Source organism: Dermacentor variabilis, chromosome 5, assembly GCF_050947875.1.
Source record: "Dermacentor variabilis isolate Ectoservices chromosome 5, ASM5094787v1, whole genome shotgun sequence".
Classification (NCBI taxonomy): Eukaryota; Metazoa; Arthropoda; class Arachnida; order Ixodida; family Ixodidae; genus Dermacentor; species Dermacentor variabilis.
The window spans coordinates 72,524,901-72,541,742 of record NC_134572.1 but is presented as its reverse complement, the minus strand read 5'-3'; the positions used below and the strand labels follow the sequence as shown (position 1 = coordinate 72,541,742).

General features: G+C 43.8%; 1 protein-coding gene across 4 annotated transcripts in view; it reads left to right on the top strand.

The window, feature by feature from the left end:
* The window catches only part of LOC142582787 (dopamine D2-like receptor), a 470,062-nt gene that overhangs the window by 198,331 nt on the left and 254,889 nt on the right, over nt 1-16,842 (top strand). For 2 of the 4 annotated variants that reach the window (XM_075692825.1, XM_075692829.1), the window contains exon 1: nt 13,707-13,972. The gene's annotated coding sequence lies outside the window, so the exon portion shown is untranslated. Of the gene's footprint in view, nt 1-4,999; nt 5,062-13,706; nt 13,973-16,577; nt 16,728-16,842 lie in introns of those variants that run through there. The other 2 variants (XM_075692827.1, XM_075692826.1) reach the window with 2 other exon arrangements.

The window sequence follows — 16,842 nt, the reverse complement described above, 5'->3', positions numbered from 1 at the left end:
ATTCATATACCAAGGTATCTATATCCTTCTTCCCGAGGTACTTACTGGCCCTGTATTGCCACTGTCTGTTCACTGTTATATTGAATACCATACCACCTGATTTTTCTAACACTAAATTTCAAACCTAAATTTCTCGCCTTCGTGTCCGCAGATATTCGACAGACGTTTAAAATCACGTTTCTTGTTAGCTAGCGACACAATGTCGTCCGCATAAAATAAACCTGGAAGCTGCTGCTCTACTACAGTACCCGCCTGTTTGTGTGAGAGGTTAAATCCGATATTACTTCCTTCCCGCGCCCTCTCCATCCTCACCGTGTACATCGTAAACAGCAGCGGGGATAAAGGGCCCCCCTGCCTCCATCCCTTGTTGATATGAACTTTATCCTCGCTCCTCATCCCTTCCCATTCAACGAAAACAGTATTTTCTAGGTAAATCTCTCTCAAAAGTTTTAGACAATCGTCACCTAAGCCTTCCCCTTCCAGAATATCCCACAAAATGTTGCGGTTTACGTTGTCATGCGCTGTTGTAATGTCTAAAAAGGCCACATATAACGGGCTGCTTTCTACTCTTCGTATTTCAATACACTGAGGAACAACGAATAAGTTGTCATCCAAACGCCTACCTTTCCTGAAGCCATTGTGAAGTTGTCCCAAAATGCCATTATTTTCTACCCATGCTTGCAGCTTTAATTTGATTGCTTGCATTGCTAGCCTGTATGTTACCGATGTAATGGTTAACGGTCTGTACGAGTGATTCTATCTTTCTTCCCCTTACCTTTATAAATTAAATTAATTCTACTTTGTCGACAACTGTCTGGTATTCATCTATCTTTTAAAGAATTTTCCACTGCTTTCATCAGAGCTCCCTTAATTCTTCTAGGTCCTAGTTCATTAATCAGCCTAACGGGAACATCGTCTAGCCCTCTGGCTGTGCGCTTAGGAATTTTCTCTTCGGCTTTCTTCCAGTTGAAATTTGTCAGCACCAGCTCCTTTTCCATCTGGTTCTCTTTCATGATCTTTTTTTGTCAAATACAACCTCGTCATGGCCTTGGAAAGATGAGGCTGTTATTTTTCGGATGCACTTTAATGCCGCTTCCCCTTCCAGTTTGTTTCCATCTTCGTCCAGGATAAGTTGTTTTATTGTTGTTGACTTCTTGCCTAATAATTTTATGTGGTTCCAAAATATTCTAGGTGCAGCCTTATTTTTCTCACGTATTTCTGGCAACCAACGTTCACTTTCACCTTTTATCTTTGCTTGCATCAGTATTTGATTCATAGAGTTTTTCTCCCGGTATGTTTCCCATTTACTGGCTACCTCAGCCTGCGGCAACTGCGCCTTGTTTGCTTGCCTGTGCTCTCGGAAAACTTTCTGTCGTTCCGCGATCGCTTCTCGTATCTCTTCACGTGGGGAACTGCTAGCAACGCCACCTTGCGGAAGCTTGAATGAACACGTGAACAGCTGATGGAATAGTGTGCTGGCCGCCATCTGACTTACGTGAAGCGTACGACAAAAGGCTGGAGGAGGAGTATATTAAACCTTGTTTTATCGACGAAAATTCGAGGTATACTCGGCGGATGGGGGAGGAGCGGTGACAGGAAAGCTGAACGCGATCGATTTCTCCGAAGAGCTGCCTCCTTGCAATTCCAATCACGTCGTCACTGTCCGCTACAACAACAACAACAGCGACAACAACAACAACAACAGACTGGAGCACTCTGCCTGCCATCATCGTTGCCATCCCCCATTCATCTGCCTTAAGGTACAAGCTGACAAGAATCTCTGGATGACTAGCTGGTCAACATCCTTTTCATTTTGTTGTGTTCACATCGCTTATGTAACAGCTGCGCCGAGAAAAAATTGACAAAACAAAGGTCGTCTGGCGAGACAGAAGCGATGATGACTTCAATACGCAATCCTTGGGGTCGCGGATTCAATCCCGGCCGCGGCGGCTGCATTACGATGAGGCTGGAATACGAAAACGCTTTGTGCGCAGATTTAGGTGCGCGTTACGCCAACGTGATCAAGATTCATCTGGCATCTCCCAATATGGCGTGCCTCAATATCAGATTGTGGTTTATGCACGAATTACCATAAAACTTAATTTTTAAACATGGCCTAACGGTAAAGACGTGGCACCAGTTGCATACTTTTAACTGTTGTCACAGTAAATGAGAAGACACTGACATTTCTTTTAGAAATTAAACAAAATGCGCATGCATAAAAAAAACGAACAATTAGGCACAGACCACATTACCTTGTAGATAGGTAACAAGCCAGATCGAATAGGGGAACACTTCGTGTCGTAAGTAAATCACCGCAAAGTATAATGAAGTGAGCGAGCCTCTTTTCCTGAGCAGCTACTGTTTACACTGGAGAAAGCCACAGACGTTTATACTACGCAGTACAGGACCATGTTCTTGATTTTGATGATGTCATTATGATGCTTAGTGGCGGAATCAGTTTTAAATTAATCAGCTTGAAACACAGTACCGCACCTTGCTAATCGAAAACTTATTACACTTATAATACGTGCAGGCAAGCAGTCTAACTTGAATATAATGAACCCAGGTAAAGCAAATTATTCACTACATCGACACGTGAAACTGAATTACGAATACGCGTGTAAAATGACTTCTTCATAACAAACTTGATATTGCATAAATTATCGAAATCGGGGCGCCCGTTCACAGCGCCATAAAGCCTATTGTACGGCATTGAGCTAACTATATTGTTTTTTAATCATGTCTTTTTTTTCTAGCACACTTCTTGTTTCGGATGTGCTGCAGTGGTGCTTTGTGCAGATATTGAGGGAAGAGGACTGTAGCAGTTGTATAACAATCTCGCGCATGTAGAGAACGCCATTCTTAGTGACGCTAAGGAGCACCCTAAGGCGCAGGCAACTTTACTGTTCTCGCTACACGTACTTTTCCTCACATTAGATAGATTCCTTGCTTGCTTCTTCTTTTTATCCTCTTGAAATAGCCAAACCGTATTGAGCGAATGCATCCCACATGTTCGTTGAAGCTCGTTATAGGAGAGTTTGGGTATATCAAGTTACCTGACTTATCGAGCTATTTATAGAGTAAGTCCGTTCCTTATATCCTGCTTCCGCTGCACAGCCTCGTGCATATTATTTTTGTCAGCAGCTGTGTTCACGCAGTAAAGTAACATGTACATTTATTTCTTCTTTAGAGTATTTCACTTTGAAACTTCGAGGCTCTTCAACAGTCAAGTAGCAACGCTTTTGTTGAAGAGGCGTTGCTAAACGGTACATACCTTAGTATAGATGGCGCCTTCTTGCTTAGCGTAAAGTTAGCGTTTAGTATGAGTAAGTTTACAGCGAGAGCGCTTCTGCGCTCACCTTCCTAGTCGCTTTGATGTCCGCCGGTGTCCATCTCTGGAATGTAGGTGTGGATGAATTAACGAATTCTGGGGTTTTACATATCGAAACCACGATTCGATTATCAGGCACGCCGTAGTGGAGAACTCCGGATTAATTTTGACCACCAGGGGATACTGCCCCCATGCTCACGGGCAGAAACGCCAAACTGGCGTTTTTGCATTTCGCCCCCATCGAAATGCAGCCGCCGCGGCTGGGATTTGATCCCGCGACTCCGTTCTCAGCAGCGCAACACCACAGCCGCTAAGCCACTGCGGCGGGTGAATGTAAGCGTGCTTTGCCAGAATTTTATGAAGAAAATAAAACGCTGCCGTGTCTCGTAAGTATATTAACATCCCCAGAGATTGGCAGTCAAAGGTTGCACGTCTCAGCCATGCTCTTTTTTTAATCGTACAGGGTATTAAATGCAACGGGTGCAGCATCGTATGCCCGCGCACGCATCACCCTTTGCCTGCGTAATAATCTCAGTCACTACACCGATGCTGCACTAAGGAATACCACCCCGGACAACACCGGGCCGGCTTTCTAAGCACTCGCTAATTAAACTTAATGCCTGACGCCAGGCTAGCCTGCTTATTCGTAAACAAGCGCCGTCGTCAAATAATCCAGACAATGCCGCTGGCAAGGAGCGAAAGGCCGGACAGGAAGCCGGAGGAAGGAAGAGTCGTGGCTCTCGGTTTTCCTACCGCGAGGGAGCGCTACCTACACAAAGGATGACTACTCAGGGTGGACGCATAACGATGATGATGATGATGATGATGATGATGCTGATGATGATGATTGGTGCATACGCGTTAAGGCAAACAGGCTACGGATTCAGGCGGTAGGAGGTAGCGTAAGAGAAATACTTATTCTAGGAGGAGAAACAAAACATACAAAATGAAAGAGAGGAGAAACAAGAATGGTTATGCAATGTTATACAATATGTACTAAATAAGGAATTTAAAGACCGCAATAATAAAGAAATTTTGAGAATTAATTTCAGTGAAATCAAGCTACCCGCCGTGGTGGTTTAATGGCTATTGCGTTGAGCTGCTCAGCGCGAGGTCATAGGATCAAATCCCAGCCGTGGTGGGTGCACTTCGATTCGATGGAGGAAAAATGCGAAAACGCCCGTGTGTCATGCATTGGGCGCACGTTCAAGAAATCCCAGGTGGCAAAAATTCATCCGGAGTCCCGCCACTGTGGCATGTCTCTGATCAGATCGTGGTTTTGGCATGCAACACCCCAAAATTTAATTCTAAAAGTAAAGCTACCCAACATATAAGCACGGTAGCCGCTTTGGTGCAGCAAGCATCACTGTGCCTATAGCCTAGTATCGAGGCCCCAAGTGATAGTAGTGCAGGAATATTTAATCCTAGTACAATATAGCAGAGTGAATGGAATGTTATCGCTTTCTTTAGGAAAGAAGATCGCTTCTGCTTATCTGCAAGTGTTCGAAGCGGTTGAAGACTCAGTCGACATAATATTGGGCCAGCTATTGGCGTCATCTGCTCCGAATTACACAACTTTTCTTTAACGACTACGTTAAATTGTGCGCATACAGAGGTTCTATTTCTTTAAATGTGTGTGTGACCCCTAGTTTCTCTTCCTCGCAGGATTTGCTGTAGCGAGACGCCTGAGAGAAATTCGGACCGAATGGTTGGACGAAAGCATACAGGTAAGAATGTGCCACCGTCATAAAAATTAAATTTGGACTACGCTTTAACGCTACAGATGCGTTTTGTGTGCTGGTCTAAGAACACTTTGTGAATTGGAATTTGTTGCTTGAAATTGAAACAACTCTCAAGAGGAGGCAGGGACAAAAGGCAATGAGTGCCCGACGAAGTTCCCCAACCTCGCAGAGTAGCAGCGAATTTAATTAATTAAATCCTGGGATCTTACGCTCTAAAACGATGATCTGATTACGAGGCACGCGGTAGTGGAGGACTCCGGGTTAAATTTGACCACCTGGGGTTGTTTGGCGTACACCCTGTGCGTCAATAAAACCCCTCACTGCATCTATGACCTCCACTCGGACTTCTTCCACGTGAAGCTACGCTTCTCTGTCGCCTTTGGTTAGGAGTTGCCTTCACAAAGGCATACTGTACATTAATTGGAGTGACCGACAGTGCAGCATGCCGGGTCTGCGGCACCGAAGAAAATATCGACCACCTGCTGTGCCACTGTCCACGATATGCCCCAGAAAGACAATAACTTGCCAACGCTCTCGAAAAACTCGACAATCGGCCGCTTTCTGTGCAGGTGCTTCTGGAACACCGCCCCCGTCGCTCGTCGGCCCACAAAGCGGTGAACGCGGTTTTGTGCTTCTTAGAGGACGGCGGGTTTGTGCGAACGTCTGTGACTATTAATGCAATTTCTATTATTCCAAACGCGTCAGCGAACTCACCGCTAATTTCCTTCTTTCCTTCCCCTTCTCTCTGCCTGTCATCTTTCTTTTCCCCTTTCTAATTCCCCGGTGTAGGGTAGCCAACCGGACGTTATTCTGGTTAACCACCCTGCCTTCTGCTTTTCTCTTCCTCCTCCACTTCCTCCTGTGCAGTGTACACGGGTGTTTTTGCATTTCGCACCCCATCGCAATGCGGCAGCCGCAGCCGAGATTCGAGCCCGCAACTTCGGGCTGAGCAACGCAACACCGAAGCCACTATGCCACCACACAGGGTTATAGCATCAGCAGTACAGCGCGCACAAGAACAATGCAAATTAGGCACAAACAATGGCTACACCTCAGCGAACAATATTTAGTCTTTGAATTTGCAGCACAAGTTTACCAGTTTCTTGAAAGAACTGGTCATTATGCACAACGACCTACAATCAGCATAAATCCCTTCCAAGATGCACATAAAGAAAAAAAAACGTGTGCAGAAGTAACTAAGCGTTAAAATCTGCTAAATAACGGGAAGAACATGTTAAGAAGTAAAGAACGGTGTGCCCTGTGCCAACAAAATATGCAGACATACACAGCACATTCTCCCACAGTGGCCAAGTCCCAATGGTGTGAGCACGGCCATGTCTAGTCATTTGGCATGCTGAAAAAAAAAAGCATGCGGAACAGGTGCAGCTGCGCAGAGAAACTTGTAGAGATCTGCTAAGCGGGGCACGAAAGCGTGATGCGAGGTTTTCTAAGCGTGACACTGTAGACAAATCGAGTCATTGTTCTGGCATTCTCCGACGCAAGATATAAACAAGGGCATACGCTTTGATATGGAGTCATTTTCTGGCGTTTGATTATTATTACGTGGGACCTTACGTGTAGACACAAGGAAGTGACATCTACTGTAGTAGTCACCATCGACCGTGGAATGTCAATTAAGAAAAAAAAAGAATACCAAGCCTAACTTACGTTTTTTCTTGCCGGTTCTAATTAAGAGTAGCCTTCAGATTTTTGAAGCCCACTGATTTAAATCGGCCGTACAAGTGCAACTTGACACTCAATATTAGGCTCACTTGTTTTATTCGTCTATAGGCATTATAGACAAAACGGCCTTACACCAGCCCCCGAGTACAGCTTTCCCGCTGATTATACAGCCATTTTTGTTGCACATGGGAACAGAGCATCATTAGGTCGCGGGATCAAATCCCGGCCATGGCGGCCGCATTTCAATGGGGGCGAAATGCGACAACACCCATTTGCTTAGATTTAGCTGCACGTAAAAGAACCCCAGGTGGTCCAAATGTCCGGGGTCCCCCACTACCGCGTGCCTCATAATTACATGCGCACTGAATGCTAGTACAAACAAGCGGGCTTGTATAAGCACTGTGTGCTGACCAACAAGGTAATGCGAGTAAGTCCACTTATGTTCTGCGTAATAAAAATGAATCAAAGGACGAAAGAAAAAGAAAACCGGAGCATATTGTTGTAAAGTGACGTCAGCCGCAATGCCTTGAAAGCGCTGACGGCGCATGCGTTTATCGTTTGATATCTTTCCCTTGTTCTCCCTTTCCGCTTCCCCCCTCTCCATTTCGTATATATACGCTCCGAGACGGAAGCAATAAACATTCCTGTTCCAATCTTCGAACTGCGTGCTGTCGTATACAGGAAGACACACCACGTGTGTCGTAACTAGATGTAACACATATACTGTCGCCTTGTACGTATTTCTAATAGCAAATTATATTGAAAGTCTTCCTTGATATTCCTGTATCTTTCTCGATATATTTATTTATTCATCCATTTGGTATGTACCACACCGCGTAGACCCATTCTTGAAAAATCATCCTGAATGAGTATGGGTCCCTTGGACACAAGCGTAAAGAAATCCTTTGTAGTAGCTATAATCTGTTATAGCAGCTACATATACTTGTATGTATGGCGATGAAATCTGGAAATTTGCAGGAGGTGCAACTGTAGATCGCTGGTAGAGGCCTTCGTGGTGCGGTGGACAGTGGTTGATGGTATTTACGTACTTCGGGACCCTCCTCTGTATGTTATGTCTAACCCCATTCACTTTATTTAAAACAATAAACTGAGACTGAGTCTGATTAAGCCGTTATCACCATTCTTCCATCGACAAGCATCATTCTGCAGGCGTTTCACACTTCACAACCGCCTGATTTGGTCTTTTGATTTCGACATAGCGTATGAATGGCGTAAATATTGCGCGACGTTAAGGTTCTGGCAACTACGGTGCTTAAATAGATATTGCATGCGATTGCACTTTCCAGAGGATGAAAATAAACAAAAATGTTCGCATTTTCGTTGTTTTCATAGCACTTAATTGACCATCTCAGGAAAACTTCGCTTCACGTATCTTCTAATATGTGCGTTGAATCTGTGAATTTTTTAATGCAAAATATTTGTGTAAGGCTGATAGGCCTGCGCTAATTCGCAAAACATAACTGAATTGCACGCAATCCATTTTTGGAGCGTACTTGACAACACAGTTAAACACAGAGAAGCAAAATTTTAGCAGACGATTCAGTTAAGCACATTGAATTGCCTTTAGCCCATTCTGGGCTATATCACTTTATTTCTCTTTTAAAACATGGTACTACGTTTCTCATGTAATATTTCTTTTTCAAAACGCTGTCCCTCTCTAAGTGCAAGTAATAAATTGAGAAGCCAACATTGCATAAAAATGTATCGAGCAATTTCTCAGACTTCGACGACATGTAAAATTTTCGAACACATAATCTATAAGCATGTAATTGGTTTCCTTGATGAGCACTTCGCATTGACGAACGCTCAACACGAATTTCGGTGGGGCTTTTCGACAAACACTCAGTTATGAGCAACAATTCACAATTTTGCCAACACAATAAATAATATAAAACAAACCGAAGCTATATTCACGGATTTCAGTGAAGCATTCGACAAAGTATCCCACAGCAAATTACTTCAAAATTTAGTTTTATACATAGAAACGATAAACTATTAAAATGGATACAAGCGTACCCAACCAACTGTTCGCAATCTGTCTGGATAACACGGACTTCCTCCGACACATTACCTGTTGCTTCTAGCGTTCCCCAGGGATCCGAGCTGGGTCCTGTTTTATTCTTGCTTTATATAAATCGCATTGCCAATAAGCTATCTGTCAAAACTAAACTTTACGTGGATGACTGTATACTACATGACGAAGCTGACTCCCCCCAAGACAAAATCATGCTAAATAGTGACTTTGGCAAAAAAAGTTGCATGGTGTCATCAATGTAAAGTGTCTATTGACTATGAAAAAATCGTCTTTATGAGAGTAACACTAAAGAAAAAGCCCGTTCTCTTGCATTATGTTGCCGAAAACAGGTATATATCTCCGAAGTATCTCACTATAAATATCTCGGTACACACATATCTCACTATCTTTCCTGGTCAAAACATACTTACATTGTAACGGTTAATTGTCTTCGCTGATTGTTCACCCTAAGACGGTAGCTAGTAGTAGTAAAACTTTATTAAGAAAGGGAGTGGGGGGAAAAGGGTCAAAGAGCGATGGGTGGCTCCCTTAGCTCAGGGCTCAACTTGCCTTGGCCGCCCGCTGGACTTGCTGGAGGAGTGTCCTCTGCACCCCCAGGTCCGAGCAGGCGAGCTGTACCTCGCACTGCTGTGCTAATGATTGTTGTTTGTTTGTGTTAGACTGAATAGCTGACTCTGGCGGCATTCTTTCACACGTCCACGAAATGTGTGAAAGGGTTGGTCTATTTGTATATTTTGTCTATTGCATATTTTGTAGTGTGGCGCGCGTGAAGTTTTAAGAGGTGCGGGTAAATATCGGTCTGCATTTTTCTGAGGTTTGTGGCCTCTTTCCTGTTTAAGGTTTTGTGCGGGGAGGCGTATTTTCAGCGTGTCAAACGCTGGTGTTGCAACATTTCGCGTGGCTGTGTCGACATAAGCGTGTGAGCTGGGCTGCTCCGCTCGGTTGCAAAGATCACGAGCTACAGCATCATCGTTGCCTACGAGGCCAGAGTGTCCTGGGCCCCATATTACAGTGTGGTAGTGTTGCAAGTTACGACCTAGCAGCCTAAGGATAGCAGTAGGTAAACGGTCTGTCATAAATAAGCGACATGACTCTTGAATTCCAGTTACTGTAACTGAGCAGTGGCCTCTCCTCTCCTGATGTTGGATAGATATGACTATTGCTGCAGTTTCCGCAAATGTTATGCAACATGTGGTCAAGGATGCGGTGACGAGGGTCTGGTGTTTTTTGTCTACAACTACGGCTGCATAACGTGATTTTGCTTACGTAGCAGCATCTACATATATTACATGTGAATTGGGTGCGAACTGGTGGCGTAGCCATTTGATTTTGGCCAAACAGCTATTCTCGAATCAAACCTGATCTTTCACTTCCTGCACTAAGTAGTCGTGACGTGGCATTACTTCGTTGCTCCATAAATACGTTCATCAAATGAAGTCGTCGTCTTTGCTAATGAACGTGCAAATTGTATATCACGACGACGGAATAATGAGTTAAGTTTCATTCGCATCTACGGAAACACGGATGCATTTAATCAGGCAGCTTTGCCAAGAGCCATTCATCTGTGGAATTTTCTTCCTGAGAGCACAGTCACGCAAACGGGTAGAGATAAATTTAGGCAACTCCTGAACATGCATTTTCTGTGATAAAAAAAGTGTCACACTTTATTCCATGTTCTGTATACCTGTGTAACGTCTCGCAGTTTTTTTTTACTCTTTCATGCTTCAAACTATACACTTCGTTATCATGTGCACGAGAAATGTGCGTAATAAAATCTATCAGATGTTTTGTACGCTATCCCTAAATATAATTTCAGTTTCTCTCATTATTGTTATTATTATTTTTTCTGCTTTTCATGATTTAACCTACACTTTTTACGCGATGTTTGATTATGTGTGCGGGCAATGGGCGTGATAAAATTTATCTGATGTCTGTTTACTACCGCAGCTCTGTATTTGTAACCCTGTTTTGCAGTGATTATTTCTACTCATCTTTTCGGTATTCTCGTGCACAACTTTCTTACTGTGATGCTCCCCTTATTCAATGCTCCTCTTGGTGCCTGTAAGGTATCCTGAAATAAATAAATAAATAAATAAATAAATAAATAAATAAATAAATAAAGCGACGACCTTGCGTAAGCTTGGGAAGCAGTCTGGTGTATATGTGCTTGCGACACTCTTTAGGTCATATCCTCCATAGCATCTCCTGTATTTATAGACGGTGGGCGTCTTACGCGGGCTAGGATAGTTCTGCCTGCAGGGGTAGCTGCAAGCTGCGGTACTGGTTTCGCAGAGAGACCGCCTCAAGGCAGCCGTTAAAATTCTCCACACTGGCTCTCCGCCTTCTGGCGTATTATGCGATAGTTCGTCCTATTTTAGAATATGCAATAATCATTTGGGACTCCTGCACGAAAACGAATGTTGAAAAATTGAAAGAATTCAAAAAGAAAGCCGTCCGATTTATCTAAAATCATTATGGTCGAACGCTTATAGCAGATCTCCTTAAACGTAGTGGCTTCGCTTTGATTGCAGGACAAAATCATGTTTCCCGATTAAAATTCTTTTTCCAGCTAGCGAATAGTCACTACCATATTGATACCTCGCACATCTTAATACCTTTAATTGGTCATGCTGCTCGTCATAAACACTCCCTAGTAGTAACCCCGCTAACAACGCATAACAACTGCTTCAAGTGCTCTTATTTTACAAGAACAATAGTTGATTGGCATAAACTTCCTCATGAAGGCGTTACACTAAATTACATATCCAGTTTTCAGCCGCGCATGCGTTCTTGACTTTATCGCACATAATTTATTTGCCCCTTTTTTCTTTCATTCTGTACTTCTTGCCATGGCACCATGGCTGCTTGTAATGCATGTTTGTTCTGAGTGTACCTGTATGTTCCCACTGTGCTACAATCTTGTTAAAGATCGTAGTATAAATAAACAAACAATGAAGCAAACAAAGAAGCAAATAAATAAATAAATAAATAAATAAATAAATAAATAAATAAATAAATAAATAATCTACTTGTGCTGCCTTCCTCCCTGCTATCGTCTGCTTCTCATTGGTATAACATTACAAATTATTTTAATACTTGCCACAGGACCCGCCCTGCAGATATTGCCTTGCCGTTACTAACTAATCCTTTCGGAAGCATTGACGTTGGATTTTTGTTTAAATTCGTAATCTGCAATCGCCACATTATCGTACATATTATACACGGGCATGGTTAAAAGGGTACACCACATGTTTTGTTCGTTGAGGCATGTCTATATTTTTAATACCGCGAATCATAAATGTCGCTATTTCATTCACAATGCTATTTTATTAAGAAACAAAACTCGCTTTGTTATCGCGACGTGACAGGCATGAATGACATACGACTGGATAGCTTTATAGAGCGGAATGTGGCGTTAGCAGTTCTTAGCTGTAATAATGAATTAATTCTGCAAGTCACTTATTAACGTCATAGGTTGGGCCAGCTGGTTGTGCGCTGTGCAAAATATAAGTGTCATTTGCAACAAGGAATTTGACGAAAAGACTTCAGATCTCAACAAAGCCTGCACTGAAGCCAGATATACCTGAAGGCTGCTTCTGTTAGGTGAAGGAGAATACGTTTTCAGAGACATTGCTGCGGTTGCCGCATTATGCAGATTTACAATCCCTTATTTGATTTGATTTTCTGCCCATGTGCCTTGCAGTAAACCCTCACGAGCAATTTTTTTAATGAACGAAGAGCGGTGTTTGACGGCTTATCTTCTATACCTTTGGTTGAAGTTGGGCTCTTACATGCTCGATCGTCAATTGACGTCGGGCGCACAATCGGAGCCAGTTATACCTGCACACCACTGAGTGACGCTCTGCTACGAGTTCTTCTTTCTTTCTTTCTTTCTTTCTTTCTTTCTTTCTTTCTTTCTTTCTTTCTTTCTTTCTTTCTTTCTTTCTTTCTTTGTTGTTGTTGTTTAGAAAATTTTATTTTGAACAAGCCAATTTTAAAAGACAACAACCCACCCTCGCGAAAGCACCTAAACTTGCTTATCGCCCTGAATTTTATTGGTTGCTTCTCTCGAAGGGGTCTTCGAAATCGAATTCTATCTATTACCGAACGACGCCATCAGAGTGCACCTAAACGAACAGCTCGGCGTTTTGTTATGGAATGCGGATGCCGAACAAAAAAAGGTGGTCTTGTTTACATGCATGCTTGTGTTTCTTGTTCTGTTTTCTTGCGTGTGTGGGAGTGCGCGGTGGTCACGTGGCGGGCTCTATAACCCCCGTCCCACAAACACGCCAGGCAATGACGGCCAACAGCAGCAAAGTTTAAAAGCAGCTGCTCCTGGAAGCGTGACACGATTGAACCGCGAAAAAGAGGTCCCGGTCTCTACACGGCGCCACACCGCGTCTTCGAGGCCAATTTTCTCCTCCTCAGTTCAAAGTTGCATTTATCCGTGATAGTTTTATCACCGGCCTCTGTACGCGGTGTCGGTCTCCTCGGTTTACCTTCGCAAAGGTTGCCTTCCCAGCTGTGATGCCATCGTTGATGGCGCCAGAACTGAAAGCGTCAGCAGTCCGTTTTGTTTCTGCTGCTTTCTGTCTCGCCGCAGACGGCGCACCGCCAGATTGCACTGACGCAGGACGTGGCCACACCGTCCAGCCGATGCTCGTGTTGTTGTTGCGCGCCTCTTCTATTTTACTTCTCCAGAAGTGACGACGCGTCGAGGGTCTCGGAGCCTGCGCCTTTAAACGCTGACCGAGCGAGGCAACGATTGGAACAATGACGCCCGTCTGTTTCACAATGTTCCTGCGCCCATTGTGTTTGGGATGAAATATAATGGCAGAAACCTCTCCGGGAATTAATAAATAAAAATCGCCTCTCGACGCTGTGCTCGCCCGGTTTCGCGCAGCCCATTGTGTGTACTCCAGAGAGACAGAAGCGCACCATCGTGCTTAGACTTGTTCGTACTTGGACCTATAGCTGGCTCCTCGTAGCAGGCCACAGTGACATCAATACTCGAAAGAAGTTCGACATGTTTATCAGTATTGTTTAAACTCTTCATCTCGTATAGCGCCGTTCTACGCAGGGATATCTTGCCTGTAGCATCGTAGTGGTTTATATTGAGTGACACTGTTATAGGAGTTCTCCCCAAGTCACTTCAAGGTAAGTGCTTTCATTTGTGTCTGTTCGACGCAAGCACGTTGTCGCGGGCTGCGGAAAACGGGAGTTCATGGCCAAATTTCGGTGTGTCGTAAACAATTCCATCGTTTCGCTTGTCTGCTGCGTCGCAATAACCGCAGGAAAATTGGAAGATTTATTGTTTTCTTCTTTTAAACCGATTGTGTGTATGCTATAGTTAGTGTATTCACAAGAAAGAGTTTCATAAATGTACTAATAAATTTACGTCTTCCTCTCCAAGATCACGTCCTCAATAATAATTTTTGTTCATTTTATTTTGTAGAAACTCGCCTCAACTAGGGCTATGTAGTCAACATTAGAGTGCCACTAGCAGGCTAGTTATGACATCACGAGGAAAAGCTCTAAGCGTAGCCGTCGAATATTCGAGAAAAAAAATTGTCGCGCTTCCGATATTGCAATACAGGAGCGTCATGCGAAAACGACAGCCGAGGCAGTAAAAATTGCTTTGAAATTTTATTCTCATTACGTAAAATGGTATTAAATCGGTTCTGTCACTCGGCCCCCTTTGTGTCAATACAAAGGCACAGCATCCCACCACAAATTGTCACTACTGTACTTTTCTCACTTCCCAAAATTTGTTGCCAAGCTTTTTTTCAATTTGAGTCAATTGGAAAAAATCCACTTTAGGAAAATTGTTCCTACTGGTCATGGAGGTTATGGGATGAGCGGCTAACTCGATCATGCAATGAGAAAGAGCTTCACTGTTTTCCGTACCGAGAAATACAGCCGCACTTTTACAATTTCACCGCCACGTAGTAAATTTTTGATGCGGTGTGAGATTTTTCTTTCTGTAAATCACTATTATATATGTTTTATTTCAAAAGCTTTATTGTTGGTGAAAATACTCATCTTTTTGTGCTCTCTTTGACAATAGCTGATCTCTTTATTGAAATCCTTGGTGTGTAATTTTTGCTTACATCGAAATTCTCGCTGCATAGTTTTCTATAGATTAGACACCACTGTCGGCTTCACAATAAAGCACCGCGCTAATTACCAGCACGACGAAGACGTTGAAAAGCTCACTTTTTTTTCAGTGCGCTTACGATCGCTTGCAACGAATGACGAGTTGCTTTATATTCATCACGCGGAAGCGAATGGGCAGGAAAAACGAGGCGCACGAAATGCCGCCAAATTGGGCTCTCCTTTCCATGACGTGTCACTCAATGATGCATCTCGTGCACCGGAACATACGGCAGGTGGGACATCCGGTCTCATGTGTTAAGGCGGTTTATTCGGGGCGCGCTTATTTATTTTATTTCTCTCGGTTGTGAAGTTTATGATTGCTAGGACGAATAATTCTGGCTTCCGAGCCGGGGGCGTGACAAGTATTGGGCATTGGACGTCATAGGCGGTTCATTATCTCTTGCGTACGCACACACACTTTTACAACGCGCCAAAGAAGTCGTCGTTCATTCGCCTCCGCAAAGTTTAATCTGATTATCCGGCGAGTTAGAAATGAACCGAGCCCTCAGGAATGACGTGAGGTGCATACACTCGGCGTTCGTTTGGACCTCGTTAATTATGAAGCCCTAAAGAGGCGACTTTGTGCGGACGCGGCCGGTTCTGCAGTTCCAGCCGTCACGGGCTGAAAGCTCGTCCTGCTGAGTCACTCAGAGTTGGTGGCAGGCTTCAGGAACGAACTCGCTTGGGGAGGGTCGATGCAGTGATGGAGCTGTTTCAGTTCGGTGGGATTCGGCGTCCCCTTCCCGCTACTAGCGTCGTTGCGACGAAGCGAGCGTGAACTCCGGAATAAGCTGCGTACAGGAGAATAGGCGGGTTTTCAAGCACTACAAAGGCGCTGCTCCGAGACGAACGCTATCCCGTCGTCTTAGCCGTGCGCGCCCGGTTATCGGCCGTCCTCGTGCAACGTTGTCAAGGCGCCCTGACACCGCGTCTTCTAGCTCAGGGTGACGACAGGTCCCGCATAACTGCCCGAAGTCGTCAGGTATTACTGCGCGTAGAAAGATATCGAAAAGATATCCAAGCTTCTCCCATATTAGTAGTCTCTATACAGGGTGTCCCAGCTAACTTTAGGCGCAGATTAAAAATATGCGAATGGCCACGTAGATGGACAGAACTCAGGCAATGTTATTTGCCGTCGCTCGGAGATACTCGAATTATTTTTTTTATTCCGCCAAATTACATGATTAGTCTTAATTAATTAATAAGCTGCTCAAATATTATAATTATATGGAGAATGTCAATGAGAAAATCGTAGAGCGACATGAAAAAGTGCCGGTACAGCTTTCTGTTGCTCAAGGCGTGCTACATAATAGTGTTTTGCGCGACTAGCTGCTCGAGGCAATCTTAATAAATAATACTAATTAACTAATTAGGTGGAATTAAAAAGCATAATTTGAGTATCTCCAAGGGATGACAAATAACATTACTTTGGTTTCATCGAGCTACATGGTACTCACATAACATTAAACTCTGCCTAAAATTAGCTGGGACACCCTATATACTGGCCGATGCCGGATCACTCGTCTTGAGCCAGGCTGCTTGCCGTGAACGCTTATTCATCCAATTTGGTTTAATAAGGACGTATTTGTCCATATTTGTCCTTTAGGTCAAATGTGGTCAAGAAGGTCATGTATAATTATTATGTCATCGTCCCGCACGGCAACGTTGACTTTGAGGCGCCCTAACATCTGTCAGAGACCCTTCATGTGAGTCTCCCGAATTTAACTCAAGCCGCCTGTGGAGAACGTACAACCAGGTAAACCCTTGCTTAAATGCTTCCGTAAAACTCGAAATTGAGTGATATACTATCTTCGTTTTGAATGGGAGGGCTACCAGGTACTGTCTGCAAGATGCAGTTATTAAAAGCTCCA